General features: G+C 39.2%; 1 protein-coding gene and 1 long non-coding RNA gene across 2 annotated transcripts in view; both read left to right on the top strand.

The window, feature by feature from the left end:
* The window catches only part of ASPG (asparaginase), a 324,997-nt gene that overhangs the window by 259,124 nt on the left and 45,832 nt on the right, over nucleotides 1-20,041 (top strand). The gene's annotated exons all lie outside the window — the stretch shown is intronic.
* Nucleotides 14,155-18,742, top strand: LOC137475214 (uncharacterized). The gene is made up of 2 exons (XR_010999743.1): nucleotides 14,155-14,366; nucleotides 17,545-18,742. It is a non-coding gene; the product is annotated as an uncharacterized lncRNA (long non-coding RNA).

The following is a 20,041-nucleotide window of genomic DNA, read 5'->3' as shown; positions in this document are numbered from 1 at the left end:
TTACCTTGCCAGGGGTTTGCACCTTTCCTCAACCAGTGGCCTGCAGAGCTCTGCTTGCAGGGTGAGAAACAGTTCAGCACAAGAAAAGGCTGCTTTAAATGGAGTGACACTGCTCACAGCCAGGAGGATACTAGGAATAAACAAAGAAAATTAACTGGAGACGCAATATAGGATTTATCCCAGATATTACCTGTGTCATCTGCCTGCATAGCAAGGCCTGTGCCTAAATGAGTCATACTTCTAAATGTTGTGGTACCTGCATTAATCCCACATTGGATCATTCTACAAATGGCAAGGAAATCTGAGCTGAGAAATGAACGTTAAAAGGAGTTGTATGTTAAAAGTAAATGTTGAAAGCAGATGATATCCATAAGGCGCAGAGTGGGGAACAGAAGATTCACAAGCCTTGCAGGAAGTTGCTTTATTATTCTAACCTATAATCCCTGCTGTGAGGAATGCTGCCTTTCAAGCCCACGTATGGGATGTTTCTCTGTGATAAGAGGAAACTTTAACAGGCTGACTGTAAATGTTTCCAAAGTACATTAAATAGCAGAGTCTTACATAAATTCTGCTGCAAAGACAGCAATATGTCTCCCAACCTCGTTTCTAAGTGTAGAATTTCCATCTTTTATTATCTCCCGGTATCTTTGCATTTCATAATCTGTTCCACAAATTTATGTTAATACGACATTTTGGAAACTGCAGTCAAGGTTTTCAACCTGAACCAAAGATGTAATGGAAAAAAAAAAAAAAGAAATCAGTGACTTGTTGAATCCTTAGGTCAAGCAAATTGTTACTTTGCTGGAATGCTCTTGAAGGATGTCAGTTTTCTTCATGACAGCCTCTAGCTCTGGAGCCAATGGAATGGAATGTCATGAGTCTAATGAATATCAATGGTGTGTGACCCATGAAATTACACACACATGTATGATCTGTCAAGCAGAGTTGGCTGCTATAAAAAAAAAAGAAAAGCAAAAAGGCAACTTGTGCATAATTCAGTAAACCAATCACAGTGGGAATTCAAGTCTGTTTGAACCTGGTGCTTACTTCTTAGAGGTCTTCTTTTCACCAGCTGCCAGTCTGAATTATTTTTTGTCACTGTTTCATGAGTGTAGAGGTGTGTGTTGCTTGTGGTGCCACATGAGAATCTCTCTCCCCTTCCGGCAACTGTTGGGTGTTCAGTTTCCACCCTGTGCCTCTGTCTCCTTCAAAAAGAAATAGAAGAACCTTGCATGGCTAATAGGGCTTAATTAGACATTTTTCTCATTTTTTGAAGGTACTTGTGTACTTGCTCACAATGATGAGCCATGTAATTCACAGAGTAAAAGGATGACTGTGCAGGTGAATCCATGCAGGTGCAGAAGTGTTCTGCAGTGTCAGTGGGAGAGGGAGTTTCCCAACATGCTGGGGAGAAGGGGACTGAGATGTGACTCCAGGCTGTATTTTCTTGGATGCTCCAGTGATAAAAAGTGTTCATTAGAAAAGCCTGAGATGTTCTTTAGTGTCTTGTTGAGGAGTAAATATTTTACACAGCAAAATAAGGACATACACTACATTAACATCAATTCAATCATGTGTTCTTAAAAAAAAACCCCACAAATAAAAAAAAAAATTATGGCCAGTGTTTTGCAGTAAGATTGTTCTTCAAGTAGATTTTACAAGTTGCTTTTATAGCATGACAGTAACAACTGCAAGTTTGTGTACAAAGTTGTGTAAAAATTTGATTTACTATTTTATTTTTTCATGAAGTGTGTACCTTTTTAAATTCATTCTCTCTCTAGCCAGCATAGCTGTTGATGGCAAAGTGGAAAATATTCTTCTAGTGTAAAGAGAAAGGGAAAAATGAGGAATGTGTTACTTCACTCAAAAAAGTTAGATGTTTGCATTTTTTAGCCTTCTGTTGTCTGTAAAAATCCTTGATTAAATACATTTCAAGAATGTTTTAAGGATTGCTTGTCAATTTGAAAAAAGAATTTTAAAAACCAAACATTCATTACTAAATTATCTTTTATGAGACCAGAAGGATCTCTGGATAATAGGAATTTGTTCCTAAACAAAGCAGTTATTTGTTGAGGGTGTGGAAGTTATTAATTATTTACACCTATTCCTACCTCAGTTCTACCTCTAGTTAAAATTCATGGCTTAGGCACTCATCAAATATTGATTTTTACCAAAGTTGATGCTTTCCCTTTAACATTATTATAATGAGGGATAAAAATCAAATTGCCTTCACTGAAACTCAATCATTCTCACAAGCCATCTGCATTGATCTTTTTTCTAGGTTTTACCATAAATTATTCTATTCAATTAAGTAAACCCTACACATAATGACATTTTGTGAACTAAATAATTTATTGACTATTTTCAGCTAAACTTACCAGGCTCTGATGCACAGTTATTTTCATAACATTAATAGTAATATATTGCCACTGAATGCATGTCAGATCCTTTGTTTGGAAAGAGGAATCACCTGGGAGGTAGAAATCTTCTCGTTTAAGAAAAGAAACAAATTCTGCCATCATCACATTTGGTGTGACTCAATCCCTTCTCTTTAGCAAAATGAGGGGGTTGCATGCAACATTTTCTGATGACAAAATAATTGCAAAATGATTTTCAGCTAAAAGTGGTTCTATTAGGAACAAGGATTGTAAGCAAATTGGTAACAATTGGTCTGTTTTACACTTCACTGGTGAGATCTGATGAATATAGTAGCTCCTTGAAGGAGTTCAGAGAGTTTTCCTCCTCTGCAGAGTGGTGGCTGTGCTTCTGTCACACACATTCTTGTCACCTCCTGACAGTTCATCTGGAAATCTGCCCATTTTCTAAATGAGTTTTGTTTCACATTTGAAAAGTCATTCAGCTCCTGCAGACTGAATTTTCAAGTGGAAAGCATGGTTTGTAACTCTGAAATCTACTCCTTCAAGCAAGGAGGAGGATTGCTTCCCCACATGAAAAGGCTGTGTTTTGTGGGTAGTTGATTTGGGTAGAAAATGAGTCACACACTTTAGATATAAAACAGGTTTTTCAAAAATGCATAGATTTTAGGAGAACCTTGTCATAGCTGTGAAGGTGTAGTTGGTGTAGTTAATCACATATGGCAAATTTCTGATGGGTGTGTCTGGAGAATGCCTGCTGTGAGCTGTACGTAGCAAACAGATTGACTTTTGGAAAAGAAGGGCAAAATATACTTAGGCATTATGGAGTATATATAGGTACATTTAATTGTTGAAGATGACACTGAATACAGAAATGCTTTTAAATAAGCTGTGCCAACACTAAGTTACAGAAGAGAGTTTGGAATATGTGTTGTTACTCTAATTTTAGTATGAATTGTGCACTATGAGACTTTGTTTCCTTTACAAATTGTGGTGATAATTTTTGAGAATTATGGTTTTGCTTAATTGAGAGAGAGTCAATATATGGTAAAAATATTGATCAAAAGCTAGAAATGCCCTAATAAAATCCAAACAAAACTCTCTGTAAAATAGTACAAAATGTTTAACCCACCTTAGAGAGCTTAGAAGTTTTATCTTAATTTTTTAATTTTTTTTTTTATTTGCATAAGAGCAGTGGTTCCATAACACAAGTCAGTGGGGAGAGGGAGTAAGCACCCATAAAACTGTGTTGTATTTATGTATTCTGGTGCCAGCATAGGAAAGGGTAATTGTTCTTCATTCCTTCTTTTAGCATAATCTGTTTTATATATTGAAACAAGGAGTCAAACATTTCAGTCCATCCAGGATGGGAGTTTCTGTTTATTTCTTTCACTACTTTTCAGCCTTTGAATTCTTTGGTGCTATCATTTTGAAAGGTTGCTACTGCTGCTCACACTGTGTCTTGCAATATCTAAGCAAATAATGAATTTGCAGGTAAATAGTAAACTTCTAAGTTTAAATGCAAAAGCTTGTATTGATTTAATTTCCCATTCAATCAGGTAGTTTTGTGGTTCAGTACCCATGCATTAAAACATGTAGCCCAAACACAAAATACCACTTTGCCTTGCTCAGTGCTTGGATTTACTCTCAGAAAAAAATAGAGCTCACTGTTGCTCTGTCTGTTTGTGCTTATCTATGCTACTCTCTTTATGTTTGGATACCGCTTAGGAATACAAAGCATCCCAGCCTGCTGCCCTGACTACTTGCAGATTCAGGTTTTCTTGCTGCATTTGCTGGTGAGATGATGTTCATAAAATTGGACCCTGACTGTGCTACAATTTTGAGACTGCTGAATGGGAATTCCGGTTTTAGTCTCCGTGTTACTCTTGTGCTTGCTGAGTAAGTGTCACACCTTTCACAGTGAGAAAGATGAACAGAGTGCAGGTTAGGCTCCCTCCTACATCCCACCCGCTGCTTTCATTCACACAAGGTAAGAGTCAAAGCTTTGCTGGAATCCTCCTCTGTCTTTGGTAGCATGGTTTGCTCTTCGCAGAGATTTAAGCGAAAGGGAATTTACCTGAGCATGAGTTGATTTGTCCAGTGAGCATCTGAGATTCTGCTGATTTCCAGTCCTCCCTTAGCTGTGAAGGTAAGAAAACATCCAATTGGTTGGTAGTGAACAGGGACTTAGGAATTTGGGTGAAGCTCTAGTTCCTTTAACTTTCATTCTGTGATGGTGGTTGGCCATATAGGTAATGCAAGCTTTGCTTTCTTGTGCTTTTGCTTTATTAGCACCAGTGGGACCTAAAGCTTTTTACTTCTCATTCCACCTGAGATTATTTTCTCTGAATTAATGGATATTTTGAATAAATCATTATGAGACAGGGCAATGCATACTGTAGGGAAAAAAAAATCATTGAGCTAGCATATCTGAACAGGTTTCATGTCTATTACTCACATACTTTGTGAGGCCATTACATGTGTAACTTAATGAGGATTTTTCTATTTGAACCACAAAAGGCATATATGCCTGACTCACATGCCCAAGTGCTAGACAAAGAGAATACAATTCAAGCACACCAAGCTTTTCTTTACAGATATATTATCCATAAAGCACACAATGTTAGTGCTGTCAGTGTGCCACTGAAATGCTCTGAATGGATCAATTTATTCTTGTATCTGGAAAAATGATCAGCAAAGAAACAGGTGGCACTGCTGCCTATATTGCAACTAATGTGAAGTGTGTTATAGTTAACACTGAACAAGAAGAATTCATGCTGGGACATATTGTGAAATGTTAATTATACGAAAAAAACACAATTGGATTGACTGCTTCTGATTCATGATAAGGAAATTCCCAGAGGGAAAAGAACAAAAATACCAACTGTGCTCTCCCTTTGCTATTTTTCTGGGGAATCGCTGCAAAGGGGATATAGTGTTGGATATTCCTATCCTTTCCTATCCAAGTTTTGTGGATTCAAACTGACCCACACTTACTTGTCTAATCTGCCTGCCAAGATGAAGAAATCACCAGAGGATGTCTTATTCCTTCTCTTTTGGGATTTGCCTTTTGTGACTAATGCAGAAGGAATTCCCAGGTTCCAGGTACATCTTGACCCACACTGGGATAGGACCTGAACAAGCACCAGCCCTTTCCTGATTCCCCCTGAGGGATTGTGAGCACCTGTGCCCAGCAGGAGCTTTGTTCTGTGCTCTGGGCAAACACAGATCTGAGGGGATAAAGGGATGAAGAATAAATGTGCAAAAAGTCAAAGCCCTGAACTTATTTCATGATGGAATGAATCACTACAGGAACAGACTCTCATCTCTTACAGAATCAAGTGCCTTTTAGGTGTCTAAATTGGAACAGATGAGCTCCTCCCTTCCAGGTGAATCTGGAGATTGATGACTAAAGACATGAAAAGGTTTGCAATGTGCCAGGTGATCAGGATAAGTGTATCTGCCTCTTCTTACATCAAGGCATGGGGATGCTAGAGGAGATCTTCCTTTTCTCCTATCTGGGGTACAGTGTTGTGCCCACGGCTAGTCAGTGAAAATGCTCCTGGCACTGTGCACTTTCCAGCCTAACTGGGACTGGCACAGAATCACAGAATGGTTTGGGTTGGAAAAGACCTTAAAAGTAATCACATTTCAACCCCCCTGTCACAGGCAGGGATGCCACCCACTAGACCAGGTTGCCCAGGGCCCCATCCAACCTGGCCTTGAACTCCTACTTGAAACCAGAATGGGAAGAGGCACTGCCCAGGTGTGAGCAGCTGTGATGTGGAAAGCTGTGCTAATTGCACAGGTTTCAATTTGCACAGGTGCTGACACACCAAAGCCTGTGTGGCTGGGTCACTTTTATCTTCCCACTGATCAGCACCTATAGTACCAATATCCTGCAAGCCGCATGCCTTAATTTCAGCAACCAGTGTTTAGACTCAGCTGACTCTGTTGTTACTGTCAATACTGGAACTGAGTGGGAAATGAAAAGCAGTGCCTGTGAACTTGCAGCCAGTGGAAACACAGTTGATTATTACAGGAGAACAACAGATAATTCTGCAAATAACATGGTGCAACGAGTTTTGATTTGTTCCATCTTTAGTCACTCATTTCAGTTTGAAGTATTGGGGATAAAGGCTAAATCTATAGGATCACTGGCACTAACTCTAGCAAGTTCTGGAGCAAATTCCCTGGAGAAGATGAACTCTTATACAGTTCATTGTCTTGATTTTCAAGTGGGAAGAGTCTGATGGAAGTCTAGTCATCACCTGAGAAGCCCTATCTACAAATTTCATGTTGGATTTTGGTAGCCAAAGAAGTGGCTTGTCTTTTAGATTTTGATTTTAGAAGTCATCCCATCTTCTGCTCAGATATAAAATTTTGCTATGTACATTAGGAGCGAGAGCTTCCCTTTCTAATGCCTCTCTATTTAAAAAAGAAAAAGTCTGCTTCATTCCTTAAGTGTCCTCAAGCAGACAGCTGAGCTGAAACTAAAGACATTTAAGTGGAAGACAGATGCCAGGGAATTAGTGAGAATGGTCTGGATTAAGGTTAGTCTCATTACTTTCTGACGTTCATAGCAATTCTATGAGCTATAGACTTCCATTTTCAGCAAATTTCCAGTGGCAACAAGACTTGTTCAGAAAGAGTCTGACTGATGTGCTCTAATCCTGTCTTCTTAATTTCCAGAAGACTCTTCTGATGTCTCATGAGCGGGGATGAATGTGCAAGGGTTCAAATACTGACCTTGTCTCTGTCCTGTGGGGAGAAGGAAGGGAAACAACCTGCAGCTCCAAGCTCATAACTGAAACCCTCAAACATGTGTGGATGGGACAGTTTTTGTTAAAAAGAGGCTTACCTTTTCATTACACTGCTGCCCATTAAATTATTTGCAGAAAAGAAAAGCAGAAATCTTGCTGTATGTAGCTCTTATTTTACACATATTTTTGGGTCTCAGAAATGTCTTGCCTTAACCAAAGTCTAGTAATAGAAGTGGGAGTTGTGACTGATAAGAAAGAAACCTGCTTGCTGCTAGTAACTAAAGATTTAGTACTTGAGTTACTCCATGCACTTCAAAGTAGTTGTTTTCCATTTGCAGCCCTGAGATCTCCAAAAGTTGTGTTTCTGGGCACCTACTTTTCACAGAGAGATAACAGGATTATACACGCTCCTATATATTGCATCAAGATAAGTTACATGACATGACATACTATTCCAGAGCTGTCAAAAAGTTGGACTCTTGCTGTCCCTTATCATTTTGTTTACATCTGAGTGTCTGCAGGTGACTGGAGGTGTCATTCCACTGAAAATCAGACAGCTGAGCCAGCAATGAAATGTTAGTCCTGGAGAATAAGATTGCTGTAACCTTCTAGACAGGGGCATACAATTGTCTTTTTGAAAGCCACCATGCTGCAGGTTAACCTGTTGATTACTCTGCTTTGACTCTGCACATACCAGAGCTTTGGACTGGCAGGCAAAGAACAAAAGAAAAAGTTCTGTTAAACCATGAATGTCAGTGAAAACTAGGAATGACTCCATGCTGGTGCTGACAGCATCCTTTTTTTTTTTCTCTATGCTGTAACATTATGTACTGTAGATGTCACAGGAAATGCTAAAAAGCACATCTTTTAATCTGGGCCTTTTTTCAGCTCTTCTTATAGGAAAAGCCATATGTCTCTGTCCATGTAAGTGTCACATTTCACCCAGCTGATCCAATTTATCCAGTCTGAACATTTGTCCTAATGCTTTTATACAAATACATTTTCTCTGCCCAGATTCTTGTTTGTGTCACAGTCTGTTCCTGTTATAGATGAATGAAGATTTGTCAACAAAAAATCCACCCAAAAAATTAGAATCTAATCCAAAGCCTCATTGACGTCAGCAGAAATACTCTTATTGACTTCAGTGGTTCTACAGTGCCCTTTTCATGTTTTCCTAATTTCTGTAAATATATCTGTTTTAGAGTGAAAATATTTTCCACTACAGTATTTTATATTTTTTTAAGTCTGTGTAATGATAGCAAAATATTGAGCAAACAAAATTAGAATTGTGCCATTTAGATGCAATTTGGCAGATGGGTGCTCTCTCTGAAAAACACCCATGTGCCTGTTCTTGTGGATACCTATGGGTTTAGCTTTAAATACCCTGAAATCAGGAGAGCTGGGCTTTAAAACCCCCCGTGCTCTGGCGAGGTTGCATCTCTGCACTTTGCACTCCATGCCTGGAGCCTGGCGAGGCAGGGCTGGGCTCCTCGCCCGCAGGCAGACTGAGCTGGAGAGCTGCAGGAGGCTGGGTGTGGGGTGAGTGCTTCAAAACAGACCAGACCTTTTTTTCTTTCCCAGAATGCAGCTATCTCTGGTGGCTCTTGTGGATCTGGGTCAGCAAAGTGGTGTTTATAGAGCTTCCTCGGGAGAAAGTTTGTCTTTCAGACTCTTAAATTAAAAAAGGTGGCAGAAAAAAAAAAGGTTGCAAGTGGTATGGTTCAGCAAAATAAGCAAGCAAGCAAATTCTGGCATGTAATTTCAGGACTTAATCTCATCACTTCTAAACAAATTTACATTAAATGGTCTGCCTTGAAATGGAGGGAAAGTCTCAGACAACAGGTGCTCAGCTGATTTTAAATAGAGAAAATGTTTGACTTTGAGCAGAATCTACGTGAACCAAGAGACTGAGCAGTGGGAGAAACACCCTCAATGCAAGTGTAAAATTAATGTTTTGGGAGGAATAGCTGCCACAGAAAAAGCTAAGAAAATCTTTCTGTCGGAACTGCACAGATGGTGAGGGGAAAAGAAATATTTTTGGGGAAAACAGAGAGAGAATTTGAAAAATCCACACAACCCTGGTGAGACTGAAACTGATTGGGTTGATCCTCTCTGTCTTATATCTTCACAAGGTGAAAGAGCTGATGAACATCCCCCTCTCCTCAGATGTATTGCTCTTGAAGTCGCTTCTTTTTAGAAAGATTCAAGCAGCATGAGGAAATCTCATGTCCTCAAACCCTGAAATTATTTAATAAAGATTGGAAGGAAGTTAGCATAACAATTTGAGCCTGTAGGAATTTAAAACCCAGTACACAGCAACATGTTCACTGCTCCAAAATCTCTTACACACTTTTGTTGCCTTCTTTCTGAACAATCATTGCACATTTTTGTCTCACAAGATGAAATTCAATGTAAATATCATATTTAGGACAGATCTTTGTCTACTGAAGAGAATTCATGGTTCTTTAGATGTGTATGGGGTTAAAGCAAGTCATAATAGGTAGGGATGAGGCCATAAACTTATTTTTCTGTACATACATATGTGAGAAGCAATTTATAAAAATTAGAGCTTTTTTTTTTTTTGCTAAGCTTTAATGTTCTTTTTTTGGTTTTTGTTTGTTTGTTTTTCAGTCCATGAGTGCTTCCTCACCCTGAAATGCTGTAACCTTTTCTCTCACTGCCCACTGTATTTATAGAAGATGACTGTTTTTATAGAAAAAGTAGATGGACACCCTTTTAAGACACCATTTTAAGACAATGACTTTAAATTATGAGCATTAAGAAATGAATGTGAGGAAATTAAGATTAAAAAAAAAAAAAAAGAAATTTTCAAATTATGCTTTCCTTCTCCTAGGGAAAGCAATAGATCCATTCCATCAAGCAAATAACTGTTAAGCAAATTATGAGACTGATATTTGCTTTTCCTACCACTGTTTTAAATGTCACTGGGTTTATTTTCCTTCTTTTCTCTCATATTAATCCAGAAATGCTGATGCATCAGCATGCCTCATTATGATAGGGAAAGATATTTCTCTTTGCTGAAATGGATTCAGAAGAAAACAAATCCTAATGGCAGTGCACATCAACTGTAGAGAAAAGCGTGGTCTGAGGTGGCTGCTGCAGGCTGCCCGTGGCAATTTGTGGGTTTCTGGGCAGACAGGCAGAGCTGATGAGAGCACCTGAGCTGCTGGTGGGAACTGGCAGTGACAGCTAAATCTGGTTATTCTCAGGAAAGAAAAGAGAAAAAAAAATTAAGAAAGTGAAAATACAAGGAAGCACGCTACTGCTATTTAAAACAAATACCCTGCAGCCACAGCATGAGGCCTGCCACTGCTGACTGGTTTATTACTGCAAAATTATGATGACTGAGATGCAGGGCAGAGGTAAACCAGACAAGGTGCAACAGTAAATACAAGCTTCAGAAAACTCAGATTTCATCATTTAACAATGGCAGCTGTCCTCCCTTCCCTGCTTGGAAGAGGGTTGATCAATTCCTTTAATTCAGGAGAAGCTGTATTTCCCTGACACACTACAATTCAAGTCCCATTGGCCTCAACTGATAAAACAGGTCTCATTGGATGTTAAAATGTACCCTGCATGTCTACTGTGTAACACCATCCACAAAGATGAGTTCATGCTCTGGATCATTAATATCCAATGAAAATACTGGGAGGGGAGGCAGAAGTACTGGCAAAAAAAGGTCTGCAAATATGTCACATTTCTGACATTCTTCTCAGGTATGTTCTGTTTCTAACAGCATGTAAAATGAACTGGCTAGAAATATGTCCCTAAAACAATAGAAAAATCACCCCTGTAAAAAGTCTGAACTAATTAAAAGGTGGGAATGAAATGAACTGGAGGCCCCAGAGCTGTTTCTGTTACAGAGGGGAAGCAGAGGTGGCTGTAGCAGTGGCAGGAGTGATATTGCCACACACTGGTTGACGAGGAATTTAATGTGTCCCACACAGTGCCAGTAATTGTCCCGGTGTGGAACTATGTCACAAAGAGAGGAGTTGAGGATGAGCAGGAGCAGAGCCCGAAATCTCTCAGCGAGCGGGGATTTTATTGGCCCTGCAAAAATGGAAAACGCAAAGTGAGCTCCTGTCAGGTTGAGTGAGGAGTTGAAAGAAGAACAAGTTACAGCCTCCCGAGGTGTCAGGCACTTTGCAAACGTCCTCTGCACAGGTGTCAGCTCCGGGGTGGCGTTTGCCTGTCACCTGCCCACGATTGTGCAAAGCCACGGAGGGCTCTGCGGTGCTCAAAGGGCTGCTCAAGCTTGCCAAGGGCTGCAAATCCACCTGTACAGAGCTGGTGCCTCTTGCTTGAGCTGGCATGAGGAGCAGGCAGCTTGGAAATGGGGCATCTCACAGAGATGAGCACTGGGGGGATCACCCCACAACTCAGTCTTTTTGTTATTCCTGTGATGTTCTTGATTACTACAATTTGTAATGGTGCAGCACATGGCTTCACACCCCAGAACAGAGCTGTGTGTTTTGCTGTACGTGTAAATGCAAGGCAAAGGAGGGATTATCATCCAGAGATGGTCTGAAGACTGGAAAAATTTATGGTTCCAACAATCTATAGGATACTGAGGAGTTGGGGATTATAAGAATGCAGTGGGCTGGCTTGGTTGTGCATTTTAAACAGTGGCCTCAGCTTTGGCAGAGAGTATCAAGGACAGATGTGGAAAGTCTTAGTAGGAGACATGTCTTGATGAGCATAGAAAGAGGTCATTCTGGATCCAAATGCACCTTATTCAGGTCAGGGATGACAGGGTTGTTGTTGGATTCAGCTGGAGAACATTTGTGTCTGGTCCCAAAGTACTGTTATGGTTGTTTACAGTCTTTCAAGTGTGGCTCTCAAGTCACCACCGTACCCAAATGGCTCCAGCTGACACCCAGCAAGTCCATGCACCTGTCCTGCTAGGGAGTTATGTGTGCACAGTGACCATGATACTGGGGATTGTCCCTCACCTAGGTCATTAGGACCAATTAGTCCATTAGGACTAATTCCAGGCCACATTGAAATACAACAAAAACCATGAGCTCATGTGTAGGTGCTAATAATGCAGAACATTTTGTTGCCTGTGCTTGAAATGTAAGGGCACTTGGTTTTAAAGCAGTGCCAGTTTCATGAAGAAAAAATGTATTTCCAATAGAAACTTTGATTGCATTTGTAATATAATTTCTTTAATTTATAAACTGGAGTTTTAAATATAAGTATTGAGAGTTTTCCATGTGATTGTTATTTGGTTATTGCCTACACACAGAAAACTGCTTTTCTCACTCAGAAGATGGATTTGGGGCAGGGAGAAAGGTTTGTGTACTGGATTTGCATTATCAAATGAAGCCAGGAGAGTTCCTAGTTTCAGCATAGGTAGCAGACTCTCTGCTCTTCTACAGAGGTAAATAACAGTTGAACAAAGAAGAAATCTTAACTGTAAAACAGAATTAGACAGCTGGTATTAGAGGCAGTCAATAGTCCTTAGCATTTGAATGTCTGTAACTTACCTCAGGAGGTATAAATTAAGGAGCTTTCTTTGGTGTGAAGCAGCAAGCCTACACAAAGCCTTAAGGATAAGTTAATTTTCTTCACTATGAGCCAAAAGAAAAAAAAGGGTTTTAAGCACAAAAACTGGGAGAGGCTGCCTCAAGTAAGCTTTCTGCTGCTTGAGATGGCAGAATCTGCAGTTGATAGAGGGAAGTAGCTGGGAGTTTCATAAATAATAAATTACTGTAATCCCATGAGGTCATTATAAAAATATGCAAAAGAATAATAGAAAGAATATAACAGGTCACAACCTCAATAGATTTTAGTGCTGATTAAAAACAGTGAGCTTGATAAAAATGTTTTACAGTGAGTAATCTTGGTCAGAGATACTTCAAAATTCTATTATACAAAATTATTGCTTTGGGAAAGCGATAAATGTTATTAACAAAAAAGCACAAATTGAGTACAAGTGGAAAACATTAATTCATGGAGAACTGGATGTGGTAAGCACTTGCCACAACTGGACAACACTGTTTAGCCTTTTAGATTTAGAAAGAACTAGGGTCTCCAAAATCTGTCTTGCATGGAAACATTCTTGTAGACTAAATGTTATTGATGTTCTTCAGGCACCAGCTAGTAGTTTTAGTTATTATATTTTCCCTTAAAAAACCCCTTGGTTTGAGTTATAAAAAACTCTGATAGATGCTATACCTGGAGGCAAACACTAAAAGTATGAAGATCTGGAATAACACCTGGCTTGCCAGAAAAATAAGAAGATGGATTATTTTGAGTACTCCACTGATTTAAAGAAGCATCATCAATAATATAAAGATCATTTGAACACATGGTACAGACTAAAGGAAAATGGGTTGACATACACCTGCAGGGATATATATGGCACCTGAAAGCCAAAACTTAATACAAAGCTTGATTGAAATGTACTACATAAGCTGCAAACTGGAAATTTCATACAGTGTCACAATTTCATTCCAGTTACTTCCAGTAGAAGTGGAAATTGAGGTCTTTACAAGAACAGAAGTATCTGTCAGAAAGTTGCTTTGAGAAAGAGAGAAGTTAATGATGCTGTTGATCGCTAGAAGTAGCACCCATTAAGTAGTTTCATAGTCTCAGAAAAGTGCCTCTTTCATTTAAGGCTTATAGAAATTCTCACTGGAAGTAATGGGACTGTTTGAAGCAAAAGGAAATCTGAGAGGCTGTCAGTCCAATACATAATGTCAGGTGGTCAAAACAGCACCTTGTAATAAAATAGGAATCCCCAATAGAGAAGGAATGGGACAAATGTGGTTCTGTTACTACATTAGGTTGGAAAACCTTGGTTTTGGAGAAGGACCTTGTAGTGCCAGGATTGATATAAGGATAAATGACTGATTTTTGTTTCTACATCAGCTGAGCTTTAGAGGGGCCTGCTGGAATCCCCAGAGAAGCCCAGCTGCCATGGCTTGGAACTCCCAGCATGTTAATAGAGCTGAAATGGAGAAGCATCCCTGTACTCCAGCTAAGGCTGCTTTTCTTGGGTTCAGGTGTCTCTGCTTTGTCTTGGAGCTTAGAGATTTATTTTCTCTAAATCACCTGGCTGAGCTCCTGGTCTTTCTGACAGATAAATGCTGCAGAACAGCAAGAAAATAGCATGTTGCAAAGAGCTTAATTCCCTAAAGTCTTGCCTCTGGGAGCTTTTTGGTTGAATCACCGACTCTTTGAGAGCCCTGCTGAAATCCAGGTAGTTTTGCTTCTTCTTGGTTGTTTTTCTGCGGGGGATTGAAGGCAAGATGAAACTGTGGTGGTAGGAAGGTTGTTTAACAAACACATAATTGTGTAGAGTGCGTAGATAGTTTTAAGTTTATGTATTTGATCTTTCAAAACAAATCACAGAGCATAAACAAGCACAAAAATAGACTTGGTTAACTGCAGTTTCCACCACTGTGCTATCTAGCTGTTTTCAGCAATAGCCCCTAGGCAATATATAGAAATGGGTCAGTATATACGTGCTTTCCCTCCTCTATTACCATTGCAGTGAGTCCTGAGCTTCATCTGCCCACAAATTCAGCAGCTGCTTTCCTGGCTGCTCCAGCCTCTCTGCTCTGCCTCCAGTGCCTTGGGATCTATTGTTCAGCAAAGATGGCTTGAGCTGAATGGAGACTGTCACTGGAGAAAACAAAGCTGCTGTGGCTGCAGGCTGGCGAAAAGAGGATGGGAAATATGCATTGGGAGTGGGAAGTAGATGCAGAGTAAAAGCAGGGAAGATTCTGCTTGTATTGGCATGTGGCAGGCATGCTTGTGTGATATTAGCTTCCTTCTTTTCTCAGTGTAGGAGCCTCTGGCATCCTGACCCTCACAAATACAAATAGATGTCCCCAGGCAGACCAAGCCCACTGCTGCTCCCTACAGCATCAGCATCTTTTACACACAGGGTTCTTTATCACAAATGGCTTTTTTTATCATTTATGTATTTCAATTATCTTAAACTCGCTTTCTCCTGCTTCAACTCAGTCTCAGAGGAAGAGAGCAAATGGATTTAATGCACTTACCAGTTGAGATAAGTGCTGTAGATAACCACCTAAAGGCCAAGTTTTGCAGATTTCGTTTACAGCTTTGTAGCAGTTGGAATGATACACCAAAATACTGAGCATCCAGCAGCTGCCTTGGAGATGAATGGTAGCTGTTCAGGTACTTCTGGCTTTTGGAAAGCAAAGCATTTATTTGGGGGGTCACATATGGATTTAGGAAGTGTAGCTCTTGGCTGCAGTTTCTGGAATGGCTGACCCTAATTCCCCAAAGCAATACAAGCATGGCAGTGTACAGCCACACTAACGGTGTTGAGGAAAAATAGGCAATTATAGCATCAGTAGTGAAAAGGGAGTTTAAAAGCCCTCAACCATTTAGAAGCCTTAGTCAAAAATGAGACCGGATTTTTGGTGCCTAAATCAAATAGGAAACTTGTAAGAATCAGGCTCTTTTGCAAATGTTCTACATTGATGTCTGTGTTAGGAAAAAGTCTTACCACTTTTCCACCACCATATGTTAAGAAGAATATTCCAATGCTTGTCCAGCTCATTCAGCAAATAGTTTTCTAACCAACAGATATATTTGACTGATGGCTACCAGCTCTGACTTGGAAAGCAGGAGCCAGATCACAGAGAATTTATTTTGGCAATTGACCGTGTCACCAGAAAATGCTGTTTGAGAAAAATCCAAAATTTGGCTCAAATTCACAATCCCTTTTAACTGTTAGAAAAGATTATTGTTTTTCTAGAAAATTCTACTTTTTAATTGCAGGAGCCATAAATAAATAAAAAAAAATTACAGAATTCTTTCTGTTTTACCACCTTGTTAAAATAAAGAGGAAGGGACTAGTGAGAAGTGAGGAACTGAGTTGCCTTACAAGGTCTCTTATGGACTGAGACCACACTTCTTCAAGTTCCAGGAATGATCCTTGGAAGCTGCAATGGTCTGAAAACAAGACATTCTTCCTTCCAAGTATTTGAAGGGAAAAGAGCAGGCATTGACTGAAGGGGAAATGGGAGAGGTGGTAATCCTGTTGAGCAATCCAGTGATACACCCTTTCCTCACAGTTCCTTCCTACTTGGGTGAGATAAGTCACATTGGAAGTTAGTGACTAAGACCAACAAAATAGGGTGGTGTCTTTATCTAAGAGAGGTGGGTGTCCCCATCTTAAGATTAATTAATGTTTAATCTGTTTGGAACATTTGTATATTTTGTCAGGGCATGTTCCAAAGCATATTTGTGGACCTTTTGGAACTTAGAAATAAAGTGTTTTCCATAGTCAGTCAGCTAGCAGCTTGTGATCAGCCTTCCTACTTGGAGGGGAGCAGACAGACGGGCACTTGTGGCATTCCTGTGGGTCTTTTTCTACTGAGCAGAGAACTGGAGATAACATTTGTTTTTTTTTTTTTAGAGTGCCTTCCTGAGCAGTAACATCCAGCTTTCTTCTGGTTTTCTATGTGATAAAGCAACTTTGTTTTGACAGTAGAGGTTTCATTTGCAGACACCAGACACTTAAAGCAGTTATGGTGTCTGGTACCTGTATTCTTCTATGCTGTCTTTTTTTGAGAAATATTTTTAAGAAAATATTTTTTCTGACTGGTTTTAACTAGTATCTAATTTTCTTCCAAGGAAGGTTTAGTATGTTCCTGTATATGGCTTAGTTTAGCACCAGGTTGACCTCGCTTTCTTTAGGCACTTTTCACAAGACTTCTTAGAAATAGCCCACAGGCTAGTTCCCAAAGGCCCACAGAGAAGAGGCTGAAAATCAATTTATTAACAGTATCTCATTTTGCATGGAGCACAGTGTGAGTGCAGGGAGAAGGGGCTGGTCATTAATATACATTAGTATCCAAGAAAACTAGTATTTTACAGTCTCTGTACACTGGAAAAGACTTAATTCAGCTTGTATTGCCTACACAATTAGGATGAATAAAATAGAGGGATCACTTAGGAATAAGAAAAACAGGTTTTAGTCAAGTCAAGGTTAATAATTCTATTTATATATGGAGCTGAAAGGATTATTACCCTTTTATTAAACAGCTTTGACAAATTAACATTTAACTTGTTGCATGCTGCAAGGGTAACATTAACAGTGATAGAAAGAAGCAGATTTTTAATCTATCATTATCATTTTTCAGTAGAAGAAAATTTTGTGCTAATGTAAGTGATTTTCCTAAAAACTTACTGTCAGCCCTGATAAACAGAGATACTCACTGAAATGTTTTATTGCACATGCTATTAACTCTTAGAAGTGTCCTTAAGAACATTCTCATTAATACAGCTTCCTCTGCTCTTGCTCCAAGAAAACTGCACTTAGAGTGGAAACCAGGAAATGTGTATCTTTTATGTTGTGAGAATAATCACAAAAAATGTTTCTTTCTCTTTTGGCCCAGGTTTGGAAAATTCCCTAAGGACTCTAAAGAAATCTATGAGCAATAAGCAGTCCATCAGTGGGAAAAGTGGCAGGGTGAATAATCAAAGGTCAGTTCATCATCTGCCAGATCTTTGAAAGGCCAGATTTATTCACTCACTGTGATTATGGTGTGATTGCACATGCCATGAAATCCCTCTTAGGACTGCAAGATTTCGTGAGAACTAAGCCAGAGCTGGGCCTGGCCTCTCCTTGTTGTGGAATGGCTGTTTCGAAATCCCCCCTCCCTGAACTTCAGGCCGCGCGCGGTCCATGGTTAATGTCTCATACCTCCATAAACAGACGGACTGAAAGAATTTTAATAACTCTCTGGACCTAAATGATCATTCCTTCCACATTCTTTGTGGCTTCATGGTGTTTATGATAATGCTTGCTCGGGATCCAATCTATACAGTTTATCCAGCTGTGCCTTTGATGTCTGTGCTGTGGTCTCCAGGGACAGAAGTCGTGAACGAGCGGTTAGTGAGCGACACCCAAGGGGTTATGACATCTTCAACATAAACTCACCAGCATAAGGTTTTTCCTCTGAAATGGATTAAGCAATTTATTTAGCTATAAAACCCAGAAAACTAGTTAAGTGAATTTTACTGGGAAATCAATAAAGTAATAATTATGTGGCAATATATCTGGGACAGAGGTAACCAGCTTTGGTCTTCTTTTCTTTGTTAATCCATTCCTTCTATCCTCTTTATCCCTGTATTTTTTGAATAGCCACAAGTTATTCTGATGAGAGAACTGAACATGCATATTGGGAAATCTTTGAGCATATTAACTTTTGTACTGTGAAATCTTTCTTTCTTGGCTTTGCAATAAATGCAAAAAGAACCCATCCAGAATTCATTAACAAAAACATTATCTCAGACTCATATTTTTGGGTTCAGTTAAATTTTCCCCATTTATATTTCATAGAATGCCTTCCTAATCCTATCTGAGGCATGCCTGTAAGCTAAAGATAAATATGTAAAACTTACCTTTGAATTGAATGATGTCTAACTATTGCTGCTTTAAAAAATAATAGCAAGCCCCTTGACATTATCTTCAGCAGAGCTTCAGAAATTGCATGTAGGCTGCAGATATTATAGTTACATTGTAAGCTTTTCCTTCTGATAATTAGACACAAATTAATTAAAAATAAACTTCATTTGTTAGACTGTTATAAATATTAAGAGATGATAAATTGCTAGAAAAAAACAGACCTTCATACATCAGTTATTTCACATTTGCATTTTAAAGCAAATTAGTTAGATATAGCAGTATGCCCATTTAAAGGCTTAAATGGTTTTCAAAGTTGGTTTTTTTTTTCTAAAAAATGATGGGAAAAAAACCCCAAACTCATCAGTTATGTGCTGCATATTATTTCTCACAGAAGAATCCCCTTGAAAGCCAGATCATATTGTACATATTACCAATATATTTGCATTTAGGAATTTCATTCCTATGTGTGAACAGAACACACACATCTGAATTCCAGGAAAATTAAAAAGGGTAGGACTGAAGGTCATTTAAAGATAATTTCCTTTCTTTTTCTGCAGCCTGAAATGTCTCCAGAAATCAAGTCTGTAGTCAGCAGGAATGAGACTGAAATCATACACTGAGTAATAAAAATGACCCCAGCAGCAGTAACATGAAGTGAGTCCATGCCCTTTGTGAACAGTGAACTAGCTGGCAATGTGCAGGAGGAACAACTAGAAAGTGGCAAACACTGACACTGGGATAGTATTTCTAAATGGATCTGCTTATTTTGAGTGTGATCTGTGCTTCACACCAAGGTAGTTTTGGGCCATAGAATTATAATAGTGGGAAAACCAAGAGAGTGTACATCCTGAAGAAACTGTTCATATGGGAAAATTAGAGATGGTTTGAAATAATGAACATATTGTTCCATTAAATTATCAATAATGATAAAATATAAATTTAATTTTTCTATGAAAATTTTCAAATTGCTGTCAGAAAGTTTAAAACAACCCCACTCGACTAAGCCAAACTCAAGTACAACCACCCTCACATGTCTGAATAACTTCTGTGAAAATGAAATATTCCAGCTGAAACAGAATATCTGTCTTCAGAAAATCAGTTTCAGTGTTTTGTGGTGGCTTAACTTTCATTTTATTGCATTTTTCTGTGTTACTGTCTGTGGATTCCAAGAGACTTTTAGGAGCTGAGGAGGCAGCTGCGTGGTGGGGTCGTTTGAGGATTGCAGGAGTCCCTGTCAGAGCTTCCCTAGCTCTTGGCTGGAGATGGACTGGTACTTGTAATACCAAACTCAATCCAATTGTTAGGAAAGAGCAGGAGACAGGATGCTCTGGCATGTTATTTTTGTACGTGTTAGGAGACATTTTTCATTTTCAGATAAGTCCTTGCGTATGAAAGATTGTGTGGCATATTTCTGTGATAGTTGAGACAGGGACTTTGGATAGAATCACCTTAACTATTTAGCCTTCTGCATGTGAAAGAGACCT

The sequence above is a fragment of the Anomalospiza imberbis genome, chromosome 6 (assembly GCF_031753505.1).
Source record: "Anomalospiza imberbis isolate Cuckoo-Finch-1a 21T00152 chromosome 6, ASM3175350v1, whole genome shotgun sequence".
In the NCBI taxonomy this organism is placed as follows: Eukaryota; Metazoa; Chordata; class Aves; order Passeriformes; family Viduidae; genus Anomalospiza; species Anomalospiza imberbis.
Note: the sequence above shows the minus strand (reverse complement) of the source record. Positions and strands in the feature narration are given on the sequence as shown.